The sequence below is a fragment of the Muscardinus avellanarius genome, assembly GCF_963383645.1.
Source record: "Muscardinus avellanarius genome assembly, chromosome: 2".
NCBI classification, from domain to species: domain Eukaryota; kingdom Metazoa; phylum Chordata; class Mammalia; order Rodentia; family Gliridae; genus Muscardinus; species Muscardinus avellanarius.
This window is the reverse complement of record NC_137787.1, coordinates 142,874,198-142,895,692: the sequence shown is the minus strand read 5'-3', so window position 1 is coordinate 142,895,692 and position 21,495 is coordinate 142,874,198.

Genomic DNA, 21,495 nt, shown 5'->3' with positions numbered 1-21,495 from the left:
TATAAGACCCAGAGAAACCATATAAACAAGTGGAGATTGAACACCACAATGCTAAATGAAGAATGAGTTATAGAAGAAATAAGGGGTGAAATCAAAATATTTCTAAAAATAAATAAAAATAGATATACAATATATCAAAACCTCTGAGACACTTTGAAGGGCATTAAGGGGAAAATTCATAATACTGAGTAACCACATAAGAAGATAAGAAAATCACCAAAAAAAATAACCTAATGACAACCTCAAAATCCTTGAAAAACAGGCACAGTCTAACCCCAAAGCCAGTAGAAGACAGGAAATTATTAAAATCAAAGCAGAAATCAAGAAAGTGGAGAATAAAAAAATACAGAAAATCAACAAAACCAAAGGCTAGTTTCTCAAAAACATTAATAAGATAAGCCAGGTGTGGTGGCGCAACTTGTAATCCCAGCATTCAGGAGGCTGAGACTTGAGGATCCTGGTTCGCAGACAGCCTCAGCTACTGAGTGAGGCCCTCTGCAACTCAGTGAAACCCAGCTTCAAATAAAGAATAAAAAATAGGAAGCCGGGCGTGGTGGCGCACGCTTGTAATCCCAGCATTCGGGAGGCTGAGACCTGGAGGATCGCGGTTCGCGGACAGCCTCAGCTACTTAGTGAGGCCCTCTGCAACTCAGTGAGACCCGGTTTCAAAATAAAGAATAAAAAATAGGGCAGGAGGTGTAGCCCGGAGGTCAAATGCCCCTGGGTTCCATCCCCAGACCCGCAAAAAAAAAAAAAAAAAAAAAAAAATAGGGCAAGGGTGTAGCTCAGAATCGAATGCCCCTGGGTTCCATCCCCAGACCCGCAAAAAGAAAAAAAAAAAAAGATAGATAAACAAAAAAAGAGAATCAATCCAAATTATGAAGATATGAGATGAAAAAGAAGATATTAACACCAAGAGTGTAGAAATCCAAAGGATTATCAGAAACTAGTTTGAAAAACTATACTGCAACAAAATGAAAACTCTGGAAGAAATTGACAACTTTCTAAATAAATACAATCTTCATAAACTGAGTCAAGAAGATATAGAAAATTTAAACCAACCTATAGCAATCAAGGAGATTGAAACAGAAATTAAAAGCCTACCATCAAAGAAAAGAACAGATAGTTTCCCAAGTAAATTTTATAAAACCTTTATAGAAGAGCTAGTCTTCATACCCCTCAATCTATTTCATGAAATAGAAAGAAACAGGACTGTCTCAAATACGATCTATGAAGCCAATATGATGTAATACAAAAACCAAATAAAGACAGCTCAAGGAAGGAAAAGTACAGGCCTATATCTTTGATGAACTTGCATGCAAAACTGCTAAACAAAATACTAGCAACAATAATTCAAAACCACATCAAGAAAATCATACACTATGACCAGGTAGGGTTCATCCCAGGGATGCAAGGTTGGTTCAACATATGAAAATCAATCCATGTAATCCACCATATAAACAGAACCAAAGACAAAAATCACATGATCATTTCAATAGATGCTGAAAAGGCATTTGACAAAATTCAAAATCCATTTATGCTAAAAGAACTGCAGAGAATCAAAATAGAAGGAACATTCCTCAACATCATAAAGGCAGTCTACAATAGGCCCACAGCCAATATCATATTAAATGGGGAAAAACTGTGAGAATTTCCCCTAAAAATAGGAACAAGATAATGATGTCCATTATCACCACTTCTTTTCAATATAGTACTTGAGACTCTAGCCAGAATAAAAAGGCAAGAAAAGGAAAGCAAAGGAGTAAAAAATAGGAAAAGAAGAACTCAAAATTTCACTATTTCAAAATTTCAGATATGATACTATAGTTAGAAGACCCAATAAACTCAACCAAAAGGCTTATAGAACTTATTAACAAACTCAGTATGGTGTCTGGATACAAAGTCAATCTTAAAATATTGGAAGCTTTTCTGTATCCCAAACATAAATCCACTGAAAAAGAAATCCAGAAAACACTTTCACTCAGGATATTCCACAAAAAAATTAAAATACTTAGGAGTAAACTTAACCAAGGAGGTAAAAGACCTCTACAAAAAAAAACTATAAAACATTGAAAAAAAAACCAAAGAAGACCTTAGAAGATGGAAAAATCTTTCATGTTCATAATAGGCAGGATAAATATTATCAAAATGGCCATACTTCCAAAAGTGATCTACAGGTCCAATGCAATACCCATTAATTTACCAAGGTCATTCCTCACAAACATATAAAAATCAGTCCTTAAATTCATTTGGAACAAAAATAAAACACCCAGAATATCCAAAGTAATTCTCAGAAACAAAATCCATGCAGGAGGAATCACAATACCTGACTTCAAACTATATTACAAAGCCACAGTGATAAAAACAGCATGGTACTGGCACAGAAAACAGATACATAGACCAGTGGAGCAGAATAGAGGACTCACTAACAAATCCACACACTTATAGCCAATTGATTTTTGACAAAAAAAAGGCCAAAAACATACACTGGAAAAAAGATATACTGTTCAACAAATGCTGTTGGCAAAACTGGTAAACTATTTGCAGAAAAATGGAAATAAACTACACTTTCTCACCCTGCACAAGAGTCAATTCAAGATGGATCAAAGACTTGTAAATTAGACCAGAGACCTTAAGAATTCTTGAAGAGGGCATAGCTCCAACACTGCAACACATAGGCACAGATAAAAAAAACTTTATCAATAAGACCCCAAAGGCACAAGATACTAAAAGGCGGATCAATATGTGGTATTGCATGAAACTGAAGAGCTTCTGTACAGCAAAAGAAACTGTCAAGAACCTCAATCAAGAGCCAACAGAATGGGAGAAGATTTTGCCAACTATCCCTCTGATAGAGGACTAATATAACTCAAGAAACTCAGCACTAAGAAAACAAATAACCCAATCAAAATATAGGCAAGTGAATTAAATAGACATTTTACGAAAGAAGAAAATCAAATGGCCAATAAATGCATGGAAATATGTTCAACATCATTAGCAATCAGAGAGATACAATTCAAAACTACCTTGAGATTTCACCTAACTCCAAGTAGAATGGCAATTATTCAAAACACAAACAACAACAAATGCTGGTGAGGATGAGGAGAAGTTGAAACTCTAATACATTTTTGGTGGGACTGAAAATTAGCACAGCCACTTTGAAAAACAGTATGGAGTATCCTCAGAAGAATGGAAATGAACTTGCCATATGATCCAGCAATACCACTTCTGAGTATCTCCCAAAATAATGGAAACTAAACTACCAAACTAATGCATACGTATCTGTGTTCATAGCTGCACAATTCACCATTGCCAAACTATGGATTCAGCCAAGATGTCCATCAACAGATGAATGGATTACAAAGCTATGGAGTATGTACACAATGGAATTTTACTCAGCCAATAAGAAAAACACAATTACATGATTTACAGGGAAATGGATGGAACTGGGGGACATTATGCTAAATGAGATTAGTCAGTCACAAAAAAGAAGAAATCAGATGCTTTCCCAAATGTGCAAAAGCTAAGGAGAAATGGGTAACAGGAAGAACTCTAGATGAAGAAAGAGATACTATAGAGGAGCAAATAAGGCAACCTAACTGAGGGGATAGGAAGGAGGAAGAGGGAAACTCTCTAAACCACATGATGTACTTAAACAAATATCAAAGTCAATCACTAAGCCAAGCATGGGAAGGAGGGGTAGAGAGTGATAGGGGTGGGGATTGGATAAGGGCTAATTGGGTGATGTGTGCATGTATGTCTACAGAATTCTTTTATCCCATTAAGATATATGACTACAATTCACCAATAAAAAAAATTTTAAAGAAATTGGATGTTCTCCTTAATCTGTGGAAGCTAGGAAGAAAATGGGTCATAGGAGGAACTCTAGACAAAGAAGGAAATACTATAGATGAGCAAATACGGTGACCTAACTGAGGGGATGGGACAGGGTAAAAGGGAAATTCTCTAATGCACATGATATACTTTAACAAACATATCAATGTCAATCACTAAGCCAAACATGAGAAGGAGGGAGGGGGGAGGGAATGGAGCGGGAATTGTGTAAGGGCTAATTGGGTGATATGTGCATGTATGTCTCCACCATCTTGTATGTATGACTATAATGCATCAATACAAATTAAATAAGTAAATAAATTTTTAAAAAGCAAGAGGCTGATGCAGGAGCAGTGGTGTATGCCCATAATCCTAGTACTAGGGAGGCCGAGACAGGAGGATTCCAGGTTTATTGCCAGAAATTTAGTGAGGCCCTGTTTCAAAATAAAATAATAAAATAGGGTTGGTGGTGTAGCTCAGAGGTAGACTGACCTTGGATTCAGTCCCCAATCACTCTCACTCTCTCTCTCTCTCTCTCTCTCTCTCTCTCTCTCTCTCTCTCACACACACACACACACACACACACACACACACACACACACTCAGCTGAAACCAGGAGAGATGGCCAGACTCCCTGTTTCATTTTCCCTGTGCAACTGGTGCCCCAGATGGGGGTCAAGGGATCTTCACAGACAAGGGGAAGTGGAGGATCTCACCACCCAGGAAGCCTAGAAGCTTCTGCAGTGTTAGGGCCTTGGGGCCAAGGGAGAAAGGAAGAAAAGTCCTGTAAACTGAATCAGAATAGGGAAAGAAATAATCAAGGTTTTTCAATGAAACCTTTAAGTAGGGCTCCATCTAGGGATGGAGCTCTGCATGGTGGCCAGTGTCCTGAGGACTGAATGCAACCCCCTTTAGAGAGTGAGGCTGAGGACCAAATCAGGTGTGGGAGGGCAACTTCCCCATGAGGCACTCCAGGTAACACTTTAGGAATTGGTGCTGGCCAGGCATGGAAAACACACATAGCACTTTTGACTAGCCAGAAGCTGGCCTCGTACACATGACCAAAGCACCATCTCAACTGTGGGGATATAAAAACATTGGTGTTAGGCTTTCTCACCTCCTTCTGGAGAAAGCTACTGTTAAAAGAAAAAATAGATGAACATGTCCTTGAAGACACCATATTGTCTTATGCAACTCCATACCCTGGATAGTTGCCACTTTCATTCTGATTTGATATATAAACTGGATTGACACAGTCATGTGTGGATATATGAATGAAAGGAAGCCCACAGGGATGTGCCAGGTGGATGTGCTACGCCAGAGTCTCTATACTAAGTTTGTGTGTACCCGGTCACCTGGCACTAAGCATATACAAGCAGGGGCCTCTTGTGTTCAGCTTGCTGCAGCTGTAACAAAACCACATCACATCCCTCCACCCCCACTCCCACCCCAGCACTTCTGCGAAGCCACAGCTTTCTAGCTTTATTTGGTTACACAACACCAGAACAGGCAAAAACTCAAATGACAAACACTTGCTCTTTATTGCTGTCTTATTTACTTATTTAAATATTTATTTATAATAAGGATTGAAGCCGGAAGCATTCTACCTCCAAACTACACCCCAGCCCTATTTTATTTTTATTTTGAAACCATTTCTTGCTAGATTGATGAGAGTCTGACTACTTGGTGAGGCTGTCCTTGAACCTGCGATAATCCTCCCAAGTATTGGGATTATAGGTTTGCACCACCATGCCTGGCTATGCCATCTTCTTTGGGAAATATTCCTACTCAGTAAATAACCTTATTTGAGGAAAGTCTGTTTTAAGTCAAGTAGAAATCCCAACTCAAAACTAAATGCAAACTTCTAGGAAGATGGTGACTGAGAAAAGCAGCGTTTACAAGTTCTGCTAACACTCGATCTCTATTGCCACAAAATCAGTGCTTTACATAGCCAGAAAACACTGTCAGCAGAAAATAAAAACTAAAAATACAAGGGACAGAGAAAAAGAAGACTTGAAGAACAACCAGAGGACAGAAAATAAACCAGCCCACATTGCAGCAGCGGACGCCATGCCGGCATCATCTTGCCTCACAGCACCAGACTCCAAAGAGGAAAAGGTAGACAAGAAGCTGAAGTGAGCAGCTGCGGATCATTTGGGTATAATTCAGCAATTCTTTTAGCGCAAAGACTGTCTAAAACTTCCATCATCCAAGCTCATCACGCCCTCCAAGGATTCAGAACTGAGCTCAAAAACAGAAAAGAAATATGCCAGCCTCATGGCCGAGGTCATGGCGGCAGTGCCATATTGCCAACAGCAGGGCGAGTTCACCACACCTGCGACAGCTCCAGATCAGCATGCATAACAACCATAAGTGAAATTGCAGCCTCTACAGAAGAAATCCCAGCACTGCACCACCAGGGACTTGCGCAGCTAAGGTCTTGTAGTCCAACCCAGTGAAGGAGTAGCAGTGGCAGAGATACCACACCCTAGTTGCAGCTCCCCATGTGAAAACACCTAGCCCAGCTCCCCCAAGGTTTCATGCAGCCTCAATTAACTCCCTGGGTCTGAGACTTTGAGATACAACCTAGTAAAGGAGTAGTGGCGGCTGAGATTACCACAAACTTCAGAGATGCAAAGCACCATAAGTGAAGTCATGGTGACCCAGAGAGGAACCCAGAGAAGGAACATACTTCTGAAATCATGGGAAGGAAGAACAACAATGGAGCAATGAGCTCCCAAAACCCCAAAATATCAGAACCTGATAACACATAAATGCAGAGATCCCCAGAAGATAAAATCAGGAATATAACTGTAGAAATAATACAGGACTTTTAAAAATAGTTTAGAGAGAGTCTGAAAGAAATAAAGCATGCAATCATTGAAGTAAAGGCATCAATTTTAGCTATAAATAATTGATTACACCACATGGAGAATAGAATCTAGCTCCTAGAAAATGATCACTCCAAAAACAAACACATAGTTTATAAATTAGAAAAGACAATTCAACAGCAGGAATATGACATTGAAGAAATATGGCCCCATTTTAAGAGAGCTAATCTAAGAATAATCAGAATAGAGGAGGGAAAAGAAGGTGAAACCAAAGGGATCAATAATCTCTTCAAATAAGTAATAGCAGAAAATTTTCAAAACATAGAGCAAGAGGTTGATACACAGGTCCAGGAAACTTATAGAATTCCCTTTAGACAAGATCAGAGAAAAAGTTCCCCATGCCACATAATTGTCAAAATGACCAATGCAGAAGCCAAGGAGAGAATCTTAAGGGCAACAAAAACAAAAGGCCAAGTGACATTCAGAGGCAAACCAATTAGAATCACTCCAGACTTCCCAAACCAACTCATGAAAGCCAGAAAGGTTTAGATTAACATATTAAAAACTCAGAAAGAAAACAAATTCAGGCCAAATTTCCCTACCCAGCAAAACTATCTATCAAATTAGATGGGGAAATAAGAGGCTTCCATGACAAACTGAAACTAAAGGAATTTATGTCTTCAAAACCAACGCTAGAGAAAATACTCAGAAGTTAACTACAAGGAAAAAATAGGTAATACACGCCAGAACCAGAGAAACAAGTTTTTCCCTCCAGCAGACAACTAAGCAAAGAAGAATAAACAGTATTTCAAACAGAAATAAAATCTTAACATGTTAGGAATTAAAAATCATCTCTCAATAATTACACTGAATATAAATGGCCTCGATTCCCCAATAAAAAGACATAAAGTGGCAAAATGGATTAAAAAACAGAACCTATATATCTGCTGCTTGGAAGAAAGACACCTTACAAGTAAAGATAGTAACAAACTCAAGGTAAAGGGCTGGAGCAAATTAATCCATGCTAATGGAACACAAAGGCAAACAGGAGTAGCAACTATGATATCAGACAAGTTAGACTTCAACCCCAAGCTTATTAGAAGAGACAAAGAAGGTCATATTTTACTGGTAAAAGATTCAATACAACAAGAGGAAATAAAAATAATCAACATCTATGCCCCAAACATAGGTACAGCTACTTTCATAAAACAAACTCTTTGTGACATTAAGTCATACTTAAATCCCAAAACAATTTATACAATAATACTGGGAAACTACAACACACTTCTCACACCATTAGACCGATCTTCCAGACAAAAGGTCAGTAAAGATGCCTCAGAACTAAAGAACATCATTAATCAAATGGACCTGTTGGACACATATAGAATATTTCACCCAAGTACAGCAGGGTTCACATTTTTCTCAGCTGCTCACAGAACCTTCTCCAAAACAGATCACATCCTGGGACACAAAATGAGCAGTAGCAAATTAAAAAAATGTTACATACTTCCCTGTGTCATTTCAGACCATAATGTAGTGAAACTAGAAATCAAATATAAGAAGGCCTAGAGAAACAACATAAACATGTGGGGATGGAACACCACACTTCTGAATGAAGAATGGGTCATAGAAGACATAAGAAGTGAAATCAAGAAATTTCTAGAAACAAATGAAAATAAAGACACAACATATCAAAACCTCTGGGACACTATAAAGGTAGTATTAAGAGGAAAATTTATAGCACTGAGTTCTCACATAAGAAAATCAGAAAATCTTCAAATAAATAACCTAACAACACACCTCAAAGCCCTTGAAAAGCAGGAACAATTGAACCCCAAAGCCAGCAGAAGACAGGAAATTATTAAAATTAGAGCAGAAATTAATGATATAGAGAAAAAAACAATATAGAAAATCAACAAAACCAAAAGCTGGTTTCTTGAAAAAATTAACAAGATAGATAAACCACTAGCCAACCTAACTAAAAAGAAGAGAGAATCAACCCAAATTATGAATATCAGAGATGAAAAAGGAGATATTACTACTGACAGTGTAGAAATCCAGAGGATTATCAGAAACTACTTTGAAAAACTATACTCCAACAAAATGGAAAATGTAAAACTTAGCTAGTATTTCCCCTCTAATATCTGGGGTCCTACTGGTATCCTTTGTGTTTTCTAGTTTGGGCATATTAGAGGAAACATGTGTATCTTCTCCTTCTGTGCTTGGCTGATCTCACTTAACATGATGCTTTCCAGGGCTTTCCATCTTCTTGCAAATGATATAATTTTGTTCTTCTTTATGGCTGAATAGAATTCCATTGTGTGTATTTCCCACCGTTTTGCTATCCATTCATCTGTTGATGGTGATCTGGGTTGGTTCCATATTTTGGCTATTACAAATTGTGCTGCTATGAACATGGGTATGCATATGTTGCTGTATTTCTCTGAATTCAACCCTTTTGGAAAGATACCCAGGAGTGGTATAGCTGGATCATATGGTGGATCTATTCCCACCTTTCTTAGGAATCTCCACACAGATCTCCATAGTGGCTGAACTAGTTTGCACTCCCACCAACAGTGTAAAAGAGCTAGTTTTAATGGAAAGATAGGAGAGGAGAAAGGCCGATCTTGATTAAGGAGCATCTACACCTGAACATGTGTAAAATTATGAATAAGACACGGTTAACCTGGACAACCATTGGTGGGGGGGGGAGAGAAAACGGGGGCGGGGGGGGGAGAGGGCACCAAATATAGTGTAAATGTATACTATTTATGTTCAATTAAAAAATTGTTAAAAATAAAAAAATAAAAAATAAAAAAATAAATAAAATTTTTTAAAAAATGGAAAATCTAGAGGAAATTGACTTTCGAGACAATTACAAACCTCCTAAATTGAGTCAAGAAGATATAGAAAATTTAAAGCAACTGATAGCAATAAAAGAGATTGAAACAGCAATAAAGAGCCTACCATCAAAGAAAAGCCCAGGACCAGATGGTTTTCCAAGTGAATTCTATAAAACCTTTATAGAAGAGCTAAACCCAATACTCCTCAAACTATTTTATGGAATAGGAAAAATGGGACTTTCCAAAATACATTTTATGAAGCAAACATCACACCAATACCCAAACTGAATAAAAACAGTTCAAGAGGCATCACAATCCCAGACTTCAAACTATACTATAGATCAATAGTAGTAAAAACAGCATGGTACTGGCACAATAACAGGTACACTGACCAGTGGAATGGAATAGAAGATACAGAAACAAATCCACACACCTACAGTCAATTAATCTTTGACAAAGAGGCCAAACTCATACGCTGGAGAAAAGACAGCCTTTTCAACAAATGGTGCTGGGAGAACTGGCTATCCATTTGTAGAAAGATGGAACTAAACCCCTATATCTCACCATGCACAGGAATCAACTCAAGATGGATCAAAGACTTAGAAATCAGACCAGAGACTGTGAAGTTATTAGAGGAGAACATAGGCTCATCACTACAACATATAGGCACAGGCAGTAACTTTCTCAACTAAACCTCCAAAGCTCAGGAAATTAAAGCAAGAATCAACAAGTGGGATAGCATCAAACTAAAAAGTTTCTTCTCATCAAAGGAAATCATCAAGAACCTAAAGAGGAAGCCTACAGAATGGGAGAAGATCTTTACCAGTCACCACTCCAATAGGGGGCTAATATCCAGAATATACAAAGAGCTCAAAAGACTTTGCACTAGCAAAACAAACAACCCAATCAAGATATGGGCAACTGAAATGAATAGACACTTTACAAAAGAGGAGATACAAATGGCCAATAGATTCATGAAAAGATGTTCTTCATCATTAGCCATCAGGGAGATGCAAATCAAAACTACACTGAGATTCCATCTAACCCCAGTCAGATTGGCAAGCATAAAGAAATCAAACAATAATAAATGCTGGTGAGGATGTGGGGAAGGAGGAACTCTTTTACATTGTTGGTGGGAGTGCAAACTAGTTCAGCCACTATGGAGATCTGTATGAAGATTCCTTAGAAAACTGGGAATAGATCCACCATATGATCCAGCTTTACCACTCCTGGGTATTTTTCCAAAGGGGTTGAAAACAGAGAACTACAGCAACATATGCATACCCATGTTCATAGCAGAACAATTTGTAATAGCCAAAATTTGGAAACAACCTAGGCCCCCATCAACAGATGAATGGTTTGCAAAGTTATGGGAAATACACACAATGGAATTCTATTCAGCTATAAAGAAGACCAAAATCACGTCATTTGTAAGAAGATGGAAAGGGCTGGAAAGCATTATGTTAAGTGAGATCAGCCAAACACAGAAAGAGAAGGGACATATGTTTCCTCTAATATGCCCAAACGAGTGAGCATTGGGGATACCAGAGGGACTCCAGATAATGGAAGGGAAATCTCAGCAAAGTTTGAATGGAAAACTAAGAGAGGAAGGAGGCTGAACTTGACTGATGAGTGGCTATTTCCAAATAGGTGTAAAAGTATGAATATAGCAAGGTTAGCCTGGGTATTAAGTATCGGGAGGAGGGAAGGGAAACAGGGGGAGAGGGCACCAAATACAGATTAAATGTATAACATGATACTAAATTTAAAAAACCCAACAAACTCAACCAAAAGGCATATGTAACTGATCAACAGATTCAGCAAAGTGTCTGGATACAAAATCAGACTTAAAAAATCAGAAGCTTTCCTGTACACCAACCATAAATCCACTGAAAAAGAAATTCAGAAAACATTTCCACTCAGGATCTCCCACAAAAAAATAAAATACTTAGGAATAAACTTAACCAAGGAGGTAAATGATCTTTACAAAGAAAATTATAAGACATTGAAAAAATAAATCAAAGATCTTAGAAGATGGAAAGATCTTCCATGTTCATGGATAAGCAGATGTAATATCATTAAAATGGCCATCCTTCCAAAAGTGATCTACAGATTCAATGCAATGCCCATTAAACTACCAAGATCATTCCTCAAAGACATAGAAAAATCAGTTCTTAAATTTATCTGGAATAACAAAAAACCCAGAATAGCCAAGGTAGTTCTCAGCAACAAAAACCATGCATGAGGAATCACAAATCCTGACTTTAAACTATACTACAAAGCCATTGTAATAAAAACAGCATGTTGCTGGCAAAAAAAAAAAAACAGATATATAGAACAATGGAGCAGACTAGAAGACCCAGAGACAAGTCCACACACTTTCAGCCAATTGATTTTTAATAAAGGGGCCAAAAACATACACTGGAGAAAAGATAGCCTGTTCAACAAATGGTGTTGGCAAAACTGGTTAACCATATGCAGAAAATTGGATAAATCCCACTTTCTCACCCTGTACAAGAGTCATTACAAGATAGATCAAAGATTTGGAAATTAAACCAGAGAAATTGAGGATCTTTGAAGAGGGCATAGGTCCAACACTGCAACACATAGATAAACACTTGCTCTTCAAAACCCAAAAGGCACAACAAACTAAATGGCTAATCAGTGCATGGGATTGCATGAAACTGAAGAGCTTCTGTTCAGCAAAGGAAACTGTCAAGAACCTCAGACAAGAGACAACAGAATGGGAGAATATTTTTGCCACCTATACGTCTGATAGAGGACTAATATCTAGAATATACAGAGAACTCAAGAAACTCAACACTAAAAAAAACTAATGAAACTGGCCGGACGTGGTGGCGCACGCTTGTAATCCCTGCGCTTGGGAGGCGGAGACAGGAGGATCGCGCAGGATTGAAGCCAGCCGCTCTGGCGCAAGAGACCCTGTTTCAAAAATATAAAATAGGTCTGGGAGTGTAGCCCCGAGGTAAAAGGGCTTCCAGGAACCCCAGTACCACAAAAAAAAAAAACTAATGAAACTGAAGAGCTTCTGTTCAGCAAAGGAAACTGTCAAGAACCTCAGACAAGAGACAACAGAATGGGAGAATATTTTTGCCACCTATACCTCTGATAGAGGACTAATATCTAGAATATACAGAGAACTCAAGAAACTCAACACTAAAAAAACTAATTGTCCAATCAAAACATGGACAAGCGAACTAAATAGACACTTCACAAAAGAAGAAATTCAAATGGCCAATAAATGCATGAAAAAATGCTCAACATCATTAGCAATTAGAAAGATGCAAATCAAAACTACCCTGAGATTTCACCTAACTCCAACTAGAATGGCCATCATTCAAAACACAAACAACAACGGATGCTGGCGAGGATGTGAAGAAGTGGGAACTCTAAGAAATTGTTGGTGGGATTGCAAATTAGTGCAACCACTTTGGAAAACAGTATGGAGAATCCTCAGAAGAATGGGAACAAATCTACCATTTGATCCAGCAATACCACTGTTGGGTATCTACCCAAAAGAAAAGAAACCAAACTACCAAACTAATGCATGTGTATCTATGTTCATAGCTGCACAATTCACCGTAGCCAAACTATGGAACCAGCCAAGATGTCCATCAACAGATGAATGGATTACAAAACTGTGGGATATGTACACAATGGAATTTTACTCAGCCATCAAAAAAAACTCAATTATGTCATTTCCAGGGAAATGGATGGAAGTGGAGGACATTATGCTAAGCGAGATTAGTCAGTCACAAAAAATAAGAAATCAGATGCTTTCCCTAATATGTGAGAGTTAGGGAGAAATGGGTCATAGGAGGAACTCTTGAAAGAGGAAATCCTATAGAGGAGCAAACAAGACAACCTAAAGGAGGAGAAAGGAGGGGGGAAGAGGAAAATTCTCTAAAGCACAGAATGTACGTAAACATATTGAAATCTAGCACTAAGCCAAGAATGGGAAGGAGGGATGGGGAGGGAATGGGGTGGGAATTGGGTAGGAGCTAAATGGGCAATGTGAACATGTATGTCCACACAAGTTTTTTTACCCCAATATGATGTATGAATACAATGCACCAATAAAATTTTTTAAATTTTATAAAATAAAATAAATGCAAAGTCTATGAATCATTTAAATGATGAAGAATCGTGTGTGTATGTGTGTGTGTGTGTGTGTGTGTGTGTGTTACTGGGATGGAACCCAAGGGCTTCTACCTCCAAGCTTCACCTCCAGACTTTTTTATATTTTATTTGGAAACAAGGTCTCACTAAGTTTCCAACAGCCTCACTAAGCTATTGAGGCAGACTTCAAACCTGCAATCCTCCTACCTCAGCCTCCCAAGTACTGGGATTATAAGCATGCACCATCACACCTGGCTATGAAGAATCTTTTTTTTAAAGATCTTTTTTTACAAGTCATTCCATGAACCACAGTCTGTCATGATCACTTTCCATATAGTATATCAAACCACTTGAGTAGGAAAATACACAGTCACAGAATTCTCATTAGTGTACCTCGCAAAGTACGAGGTTCCCTTCAATGCTCTCTTCTTTTATCCCCTTTAAGGATGGAAACGTTCTCTTTAAGAATGACCTTGCCAAGTTGGACAGGGCCTAGAGGTGAGTGTTGAAAACATTACGGGACAAAATTTGGACTCTTTACTGCCAGAGACCAGCTCCGGCCAATTCAGAGTTTCTTGAAGGTGGTGAAGAGTCAGTGACTTTAGAGAATGAGAGAAAGCTTTTTTTGGAGGCGTGACTCTGCCATATGCTTTATTTGCATATGCTTTTACATGGAAATATTTGATATTAACAACTTTTGGCAAACATATCCTCAATACACCTGGATATAAACCACTTTACATGCTTTCAGTACACATAGGTACATTTTGCGCTTTATCTGGAACAATTGAACCTGCCTCGATGAGCTCATATCCCAATACTGTGGTTGAAAACACCACCCAAAATTATCCAAATTAATGTCATACAAATTATTCTTGATACCTATCCACAAAGATCTATTTTATTCTAATTATTAACCTAACTAACAATGGAGCTCCACAAAGCATGTTCAAACCTAAAGCTAAACCAAAAGTACAGAAAACAAGGGGCTTTTCCATTAGAAGGAACACAAAGATTTTAAGAGATCTTTAAGGGGCACAGAACATTTTACTTTCATATTTCACATTTTAAAATACAGTATAGCCGGGCGTGGTGGCGCACGCTTGTAATCCCCATGCTTGGAAGGCAGAGACAGGAGGATTGCGCAGGTTCGAAGCCAGCCACGCTGGCGTAAGAGACCCTGTTTCAAAAATATAAAATAGGTCTGGAAGTGTAGCCCGGAGGTAGAAGGGCTTCCAGGAACCCCAGTACCACCAAAAAAAAAAATACAGTATACAATTTATTTTCTTGAATTCTTATGATCTTTGGTCAGAAACACCAAAAAGGGGAAGGCTCTGCCTAGCCAATTTCTCTGTCATACATAATAAACTTTAACTAAATTTATCCTTTACTACTAAATGATAAACTTACTATTTTTACTTCTAAAATTAGCTGCTAATTTTGCCTGTTATTTTTTACCACTAGGTATTCTATTAATTTATTTTGACCAACCACCAAATTTATAGTAAACTTACTCTATTTCTCTAACATACAATGCCTACATCTAATTTTCTATAATACCTATTAAGTTGTTTACCAAGAGAACTCTTTTGTGCTTTAGTGAGCAGGCACCAAGGAGGTCCCTGCCTGCCCAGCCCTCTTTAGGAATGGCAGAGTCCTGACATCAAGCCATTTTCCAGTAATATCAACTCTGTGCTTTCCAATCATCATACACTCCTGAACAGGAAAGTGGAGGATGGTTGGAGGTGGAAAAGTATTTTGATTAGCACTAGCCCCCTGAGGGGGATACCACTGTCAAGCCCCTAACTTATAAGCAACATATGGAAGGCTTTGCATAGTAGGTATAATTTGCCTAAAGTTAACTTTTCTTTTAATGGCTAAAACCTTAAGTGAGTTAGGTGTTGTAAGCAGAGGAGCAAAGAGTTCTTTTCTATGTAGTTTCTTGAAAGTTCTCCCAAAGTCATATTCTTCTTAGTACTATTCCCAGCACAAATCTTAGGACATTTTCCAGTCATATTCACATCAATTTTCAGATTATTACAAAACAGCAATCCTCAATCAAAGCAATGTTCAAATTTCCTTAATGTTATCATCATTATAACTAAAATCAAGAGGAATAATGGCTTCAGTTTTGCCAGTCTTCCAGCCCCGTGGAATTCTCTTTCAAGCTGTGACCCTGTCATACAGCAGGAATGGCACTGCCTCCGCCTCTTTAGCAGGGGGGAAAGAGAACAGCAAGGGTGGCAAGATGGTAATGACTAGCTTCAGTATTCCTTGGATTAGACATAGAGAAAAACTAGACCAATGAGTAAAAGTAACGAGCAAGTATATGTGAGCTACACACACTCTCACAAATATTTTAACATGGAAGCATCATCCCACAGACACACACACCCCAACACCTGGCTTCTTTTACAAACAGACCAATTCAAACCTGCAACTTCCCAGCCTTGTTCAGTTGCATAGTGCCAAGAAAGGTTTAAGTGCCCCGAGGGCTCCTTGTAATTGAAGACTTTCTCTGCAGGATGGAACTATCTGAGGTGGCAGAAGCTGTGGTTTAATTTTAGCAACAGACCTTAGTTCAGGTTACTATAACAAAAACACCATAGACTGACCCCAGACAACAAATAACTGTCTGCCATCAGGAAGCTTCCAAACTGGGCAGGGAAAAAGAAAGTAAATGGACAATTAAAGCCTATTGTGAGCCAAGTGTGGTAGCGCAGGCTTGTAATCCCAGTGCTTAGGAGGTTGAGACAGGAGAATTGCACAGGTTCAAAGCCAGCCTCAGCTACTTAGTGAGGCTCTCAGCAACTTACTGAGACCCTGTTTCCATTCAAAGTATAAAATAGGTCTGGGAGTATAGCCCAGAGGTAGAAAAACCCCTGGGTTCCACCCCCAGTACCACCAAAAAAAAAAAAAAAAAAAGCCTAGTGCGTAAAGCCAGGTGTTGTGGCATCTACCTGTAATCCTAGTCCTCGGGAGGCTGAGACAGGAGGATCAAAGATCAGAGGCCAGCTTCAGCAATTGATCAAGACTCTCAGAAACTTACCAAGATCCTTATCGAGAACCAAATATATATTTGTTGTTAAACATATATTTGCAACAGTTCTGGGGTCCAGAAGTCCACACTAAATGTGCCAACAGATTCAGAGTATAATAAGGCTCTCTCCCTGGCTATAGACAGCTGCCTGCTTATTATTTCCTCACATGCAAAGATCCCTTCTTATAAGACACTAAACCCATTCTTGAAGGGCTCGACCCTCATGACCTAATGAACTCCCAAAGTCCCCAGCTCCAAATTCCATCATATTTATGATTAGGACTTAAACCTTTACATCGGGGGGAGACAGAAACATAGCAGGCCACCTAAGCAAAAAAACAAATATTTTCAACTCTGTGAATTTTACAATGATAACAACAATGATGGAGAAATTTAAGCATGAATGAGCAATCCTCCTCAAAAAAATTGTCAACTTTATTCAGAGTACATAACATTAATCAAATCTATCAAACTAGTAGCACCAAAAGAAACAAACTGGTCTAAAAAATGAGAATCTATTGAATAAGCATATGTTTAAAATGTGAGTCCAGATTTGGCTCATAGATAGTAACTCTTAACTTGAACTTCAACTTATATTCACTTGTAATTTAATGCCTTGAAAATAACAGTATTTTCATAAAATTAGAAGTAATAATTGCCAAAACTATAGCCATATAAATTACATTACAGTTCTGGAAATAATATATTGACTTCTAATATTATAGAGATTCTATATCACCTTGGAAAACTTAATTATCTGTCAGGTCAATCAAGTCCCCTCAAAACCAAGCCAAACTAATAGAACCTATCTGGAGAATGCATCACCTCCTGAAGTCTGCACTTGAAAAACTATTGCAGTAACTGAACACATAATTCATATTCAAGTACCTGTGAATTTCCTTTGAAATTCTGTCTTCATTTCCATAAAATAGTTCTGGAATTCCACAAAATATGTGATTTAACTTAGTTCAGCAAAGTTCAGCAGGAGGAAAAAGAATACAGTCTAGAATTACCATCTGTTTAAAGCATGTGTGAGTCATCGAGGCTGGTGTCATCAGCTAGGGAGAGAAAGCCTGGTTCAAACTGACTCAGACCTTGCATACAACTCACTGGTCCATACGAGTCTAAAGGAGCACAGGTGGTGGGCATGGTTTTTTCAGGACTCCAGCTCAGTATCTCAGAATCATCTTGATTTCATCTCTTTGAGAGCTTTTTGTCCCACATGACAATGTGGTGGTGTTCTGGTCAGCATTCTCAGTACTATAATCCAAAAGACCTAACCACATAACTTAGAGGAAGGAAAATGTATTTGTTCACAGTTTTATGGAGATTCTGGGTTCAGTCTATGTGAAGCCCCAGGATCTGGAGCTCAGGGCATGGCTGTGGGAAGGAGAGAGGGGAGGGGGAGATAAAGAGAGAGAGAGAGAGAGAGAGAGAGAGAGAGAGAGAGAAAGAGAGAGAGAAAGAGAGAGAGAAAGAGAGAGAAAGAGAGAGAGAGGGAGAGAGAGAGAGAGACAGAGAGAGAGAGAGAGAGAGAGAGAGAGAGAGAGAGGTTCTCAGATCATGGAGGCCAGTAACAAGAGAGAGAAAGTCAGCAAGAAAGGGTATTCAAAGCACAGTCCCTAAGGCCACACTGCTAGGAACCCACCTTCTCTAGCCCTCTAGCCACAACTCACCACCCTGGGTTATAACCCAGATAAATATTACAATGATACGCTTATAACCATCATGACTTGATCATATCAACTCTGAATACCAATATATAGAGCACCTCAGGGAACATTCTATATCTAACTATAACAGGTAGTGACGGGTTAAACTTTATATCCATATATTATTGCACAAAAAAGAAAGATTTCCTGTGTCCAAGAATTCTTAGCAAATTTTCCATGTCTTACATTGATCAGACAACCTCTAAATCAATTTTTGTTCTAAGGGAATGTCATGCACTGAATGACTTAGAACTGAGTCATGAAGCAATAATTATGGGGACAGAAGGGGTAGGAAAGACCTGGACTTGTGACATTTGCCAATTTCTGTGGAGTAAATATTTCCTTTTCAGTTGATAAAAGTGTGAGCAAGAGAGGAAATGGGAAAACAATGAAGAACACTGGAGAAATTGTCAACAGACAGGGAAGGAAAAACTAGCAACACATTTTTAAGAAAATTAGTAAAAATTAATTCTTTTTTCTGATTTAAGTCTACTTAACAAATGGCTACATATTTGTAAAGGCTAGAATATATACCAAAATATATACATTCATTATTCCTTAAGGTGAAATTATGAGTAACTTTATATTTTAAGATATACCTATATGTGAATAAACATATCACATTTATAATAGGAAGCATTGATAGTTTAATACTACTTACTAAGACAAAGAATAGCTACAACAGATGCCAGAGTTCAGCATCCCTTATAGAGTTCTTGGTTTAATTTTGTACTATAAACCTAAGAGGATTTATCCCATGCAATGGAATAGAATGGAATTATTCAGTGCAGAAAAGAGCTCCTTTTCATGTTATAAATTTGCTACTTCTTCAATAGCCACTAAAATATTTACCTGTCAGCCTCTATTTGTCATAATACTTTTTATTAATTGTCCCCAAACAATTTTGTTGACATTCGTATTTTTAATAATATTCTGAATTTTTAATTGGAATAAAAATCAATCAAAATGAGTGCATCTTTTACCAATTCATTATCTTATTCAACTATCACTGAGGTGTTTACTTGGAACTGCATGTCAAAAAGAATGGGAAAAATGATGAGGTTAGCAGACTAGCACAGCTATCTATTAATTATGTGAGGAACTTAAATTATCAAAACCTAAGTCGTTCTTGCTTTAAAAACAATTTTAATATCTGAGTGGCAGATGAAATGAAATAAGACAAAAACCCATCTATCTTTCTCTGCTCCTCATTCATAATGCTTTTTTTGTTAATTTTAAGATAGAAAGTGTGAAGAATTAATGAGATTGTCCAATGAAGCATGTCCCACTTAGCTAAAATCTATTTAAATGAGAAATTCATCAAAATAGTCTGTACATTTTCAGTCCTTCCTGAAAATATAATTGTATGCCTTCTAAATAACAATCTTAAAGAAATGAAATAATATATTTAAGAAAAACTATCTAGCCAGGCATGGTGACACATGATTGTAATTCCAGTACTTGGGAGGCTGAGACAGGAGAATAACCAGTCTGAGCAATTTAGTGAGTCTATCAGCAACTGAGACCCTGTTTCCAAATAAAAAATAAAATAGGACTGGCAGTGTAGATTAGAGGAAGAATGCCCCATGGGTTCAATCCTAAGCACCACAAAGGAGAAGGGGAAGAGAGAGAGGGAAGAAGGAAAAAGAAAAGAAAAAAGGAAGGAAAGAAGGAGGGAAGGGGCTATCTAAATCTATGTGGGTTTTTTTTTTTCTCAAATCAGAGTCCCAAGATAAAATGTTCTGTAAGCCTATTTGAGTGTATGCACTTACTTCTATACCTAGTTTATGGTCGCACACTGTCATGTCAGAAAAGTAGCATTATAAGACCACCACACTGAAGTCATGTGCCATAACATTGACATTCAAAGGCTTTATCACAAAGTGGCCTTCACAGAAGGAGATGATTTTTCTCCCCATGGTCTGTCTTTTCTACTTGGGTAGGAACACCTGAGGTGAGAGGCTTTGTGTTCTCAACAATTTTGCATATTGATGGACATATTATAGGTTTTTTTATTCTTTATTTTGAAACAGGGTCTCTCTGAGTTGCAAAGGGCCTCATTAAGTAGCTGAGGCTGTCCGCGAACCTGCAATTCTCTTGTCTCAGCCTCCCAAATGCTGGGATTACAAGTGTGCACTATCACACCCGGCTCATATTATAGGTTTTCAGTGGATATTTATTAAATAAATGATGGGCAATTAAATGGAGATCTGCTTTGCCAATGTCTCTAACTAACTAATCCAGATACAACTTTATTTTTATTGATTGATTGATTTTGGTACTAGGGATTAAGCTCAAGAACATTCTACCACTGAGCAAAACCCCCAATCCTTTTTAATTTTTTTGTTTTGAAAAAGGGTCTCACTAGGTTGCTGAGAGTCTTGCTAGATTGCTGAAGCTATCTCCAACCTGTGATCATCCTGTCTCAGCCTCCCAAGTACTGGGATTACAAGCATATGCCCCACAACCAGCTCAGATATAACTTAAATTTTAAAAAGCAGAGATATAAAACTGGGTCAACATTCACACTTCTGTGACCCAAAATACTTGACAACAACTTAAAGGAAAGAAGAGTTATTTGTTCACAGTTCAAGACAATTGAGAGGCTCAATTTATGTTAGTCCAGGTCATGTCTGTAGAGCTCAGGACATGGTGGCAGGAAAAAGAGAGAGGAAGAGGGAGGTGATGAGAGATATATATATTCCCCAAGGCCACACTCCCAGTGACCTGCCTTTTCCAGCCACATCCTGTCTGCCTACCTTACCATTAATCAATTTATCCATTCATGCATCTATCCACTGATAAGATTAGAACCTTTGTGATTCAATTGTTTTACCTCTGAACATTTTTAATTGCCAATATATGAGCTTTTTTGGAAGACATTCTGTATTCAAACTATAACACCACCCTAGAATTTTTTTCCCAGTGGGTTTTAATTTCAGAAAAAGATATCCAGAGTTGTATTAATCAGAGTTCACTAGGGTAACAGAACTCAAGTATAGGTATATGGTACAAGGGGACTTGTCAAATAAGCCCAGAGTCCAGAGCAGTGTAGTGCCAAACAGTAGCCTGCACGCAGAGAACCAGAGGAACCC